Source organism: Stigmatopora nigra, unplaced genomic scaffold (genome assembly GCF_051989575.1).
Source record: "Stigmatopora nigra isolate UIUO_SnigA unplaced genomic scaffold, RoL_Snig_1.1 HiC_scaffold_31, whole genome shotgun sequence".
NCBI lineage: Eukaryota > Metazoa > Chordata > Actinopteri > Syngnathiformes > Syngnathidae > Stigmatopora > Stigmatopora nigra.
Window position 1 is genome coordinate 692,264 of NW_027551610.1, and position 3,572 is coordinate 695,835.

The following is a 3,572-nucleotide window of genomic DNA, read 5'->3' on the forward strand; positions in this document are numbered from 1 at the left end:
GGGGATGATCATATACACTTGCCATTCGCAGAGCCACCATATTTGGTCCAGTACTGTCCATGATTGGGAAGGAATGTGTCTGATCTCGGCGCACCTGGTGACGTGAACTTGTTCCAAAGGGGTCTTCGGATCCGGTCCGCTGAAGTTGAAACAGGATGGATAACAGTCTGTTCGGTTGTTGCACTGGACATACGTTGCGGTATTGACTGTAGCTGCTAATGGTACTGCGACCATGGTATGTAGGCGGTCGAGCTTTCCTGGAAGGATTCTCTCAGATTACCCAGGATACAGTTGTAGGTGAGGTTGGCGAGTTCTTCGTTCTGTCGGTTGGACCATAGCTGTGGTTGGGCTACGGCAGTAGGCAAGAGGGAACAGACATAACAACTCATTGGTTGTGGCGCGGGCTGTGAGTGCGGTGTATCTGTACCAACTGTTCCTCATCATCGGGTTGTAGTCGTTTTCTTCCTGTGTTTGGACATGGGCGAGAATAAGGTGTATCTACTCAGGCTTAGGTGTTCCTGCCGGACGGATTTTGAGTAGGCGTGTGGCGGATGGTTGTACGAAGGGGTTCACACCAATCACTTTGGGGACCATGGCTGGACTAGTAGTGCGGATGGTGATAGTAAAGAGGGGGCCTTTTCCTGGTCGGTCCGGTCGGAGGCATAGGTTGATGCAGCCTTTTTGTTGGATATTGGTCGTAAGGTCTAGCATATGTTTACCATCTTTGATGGTGGTGGCTAACTTGGTGAAGTTAGCGGTCATGGTGGTAGCTTCTTTGGAAAGGGGCCATGTGATGGTTTTGTAGCCTGTATGGAGGAGGACCTGGTCCAAGGTGTCTGGCCAGACCACTCAGACTCTGGGAGCTTGTAGGTACCAATAAAAATAACTGGAGTTAGTCCTGTGTAATCCCAAGTGAGTAAGCTGTAGGCTGAGCAAAGGGACTTGAACGACGATTGGTGTCTTGTTTGATGGGATGCAGATCTGGGGGCCCCTGATCGTTTCCTGAACAAGCTAGTGGGGCATTCTCCTCCAGTGGGAGTGTACCAAGGTTCTGGTACGTTCCCCCCATGTGGTTGAACACAGAGCGGTGATGATGATGGCCAAAATCACACGGTGAGGTCCGTCCCAACGTGGAGAAGACCAGCACTTTCTTTTTATCACCTTGACGAGTACCAGGTCTCCTGGGGACAGGACCTCCTCTGTGGGAGACAGAGAAGATGTCGGCAGATTATTTTGCATTCATCACAGTTCTTTCTTGGAACATTTTGCATAACCACTTAGTGAGGGATTCTGTTTCTCTTTTCTCTTCTACCACCAGATCTTTTTCCCACATTGTTCAGTGGAAGGGTCTGTCTTTCACTGCCTCAAATGGTGTGCATCCCTGTGCTGTTGGAATGATTCTCATGTACGTTTCTACCAGGCTCAGGCATTCTTGCCATCGTTTTCCTGTATCTTCCATGGTTTTTCTGAGTCTGAGTTTTACTGTTCTAATGGTTTGTTCGACGAGTCCAGCACTTTGGTTCAGTTTGATGAAATCCATGTTCAGAAGCTCGAAGGGATATGTTCCTGTTTGCCTTGTTCCATGCTTGGGTCGTTCATTGCCTTGAGAGTTGTGTCTACAGCAGTTCAGACAGTTTCTGCCAAAAAAATTGAAGTTTGGAGACCTCTGGGAACATGCATTGTTTGTTGTACTGTACTGATCATCCCTCCTGTTGAGACATGGCTCCTCCCATGGCTCAATTTGGCAATTACTTCAAACAATGATCGTGTCACGCATGGCTTGTTTTCTACTGCATAGAGTCCGTTCTTGTGTTGAGTGGCTCCTTCTGTTTCCCATTGCAGTTTCTCTTTTTCTGAGGAATGATTTTGCATTTCTCTTAGGAATTCAGCAGGGATTGGGCTGTGTCTTTCCACCGTCACGTCTTGTTCTAGGAATAGTCTACATGCCTCTGTCAGTGCCACTATTTCTGCGGCTTGTGCAGACCAGTCGCCGGGGAGTCGTCCTGTCTTGAGGTTGTCTTTTTGAGTCACCACGGCATATACGTTGTGTTTTTCTCCATCCAGGGTTTTTGATGATGATCCATCCCCATAGGCAATGTGTCCGGGGGCAATGGGTTGTCCATTAGGTCAGTTGCATATACGTGGTTAATTATGATTCGTTGAGTGGGCAACTGTGAGAATTGGTTTAACCACTTGTCGTCCGGTCTCCCATGAACTTCAGGGTGACATGTAATGGCCATGTTTGTTGTTCCTGTCCTGGTGCTGCTGGGCAGATATCTTCAGACTGTTCTCTTAGACTTTCAGCTACCTTGGCAGAATCATTCCCGACAATGTCGAGAGAGTAGAAGCTGTTAGATGTGGTGGTGTGGAAGATATTTTTGGTCTGTAATTCCCTGGGTCGGAGGCAATTTTGGGTGGTCACTAGGCTTAGCCCAAGCTGGACCATGATATCTCGTCCCGGTAACTCTCCGATTTTCATTTTGCATTCTGACAATAAACCGATTCCTTTTGTTGCTTTCTGACCCATATTAATCACCTACTTAATAGTTTAAACAACAATTATTTTCTAAATTACCCGAAAGTGATCTCTACTTTGTGATTAACCCAATATCTCTGAACACACAAAGACCAAAAGTCCCTGACTTTGTCTTAGTTAAGTCCCTGACTCTATTAACAGACCAAGACTATAAAGCCCTTGCTAATTATTGTTCTACTTTCATTGGTCCCGGACCAATTGGTTTATTACCAGACTGCAAAGTGGACAGTGAAAGTTCCTACAGTAGGGTCCTGTTCAACGCGATGTTCCTGCAACTCTAGTCGAATGACCAGTGTGTGTGTCTCAAATACAGGAAAAACTGACAGTTGTCACTAGGACTTTTGACAGATACATTTCAGTCATTTGCAGGGCAAAAAGTAATTGATCAGTGTCGGACAGTTGAGTATTTGTGCTGACATGTCACCCCAATCACAAGACTAAGATTGTTTATTCAGTCAGACAGTTGGGTGTTTATGCTGACATGTCAGCCATAAGGATGACTATGATGCTGTTATACTCACAAAAACTTATACAATATGAACAAGCATTTGCAAAGATACTTTGTCTATTCTCACATGTTCCCCTGCTGCCAAACAAACTGTCAGAGACACATAGTTACTGTGTATAAAGTGAAAAATCGTCCAATTCAAGTAAGTTATCCATTTGTCATCATTCTCAAGCTAGAAATTAAGTTATAATGAAAACAATCCTACTTGGCCAAAACGTGATTTTCAGGGCATGAAAAGAACATTAAGGCAATAAAAACTGAAAAGTTCCCCTGCTGCCAAACAAACTGTCAGAGACACAGTGACTGTGTATGTAGTGAAAAATCGTCCAATTCAAGTAAGTTTTTTATTTGGCATCGTTCAAAGTGATAGAAATTAAGTTACAATGAAAACTATCATACTTGGCCAAAACGTGATTATCAGGCCATGAAAAGCACATTAAGGCAATAAAAACTGAAACGTTCCCCTGCTGCCAAACACACTGTCAGAGACACATAGTTCCTGTGTATATAGTGTAAAATCGTCCAATT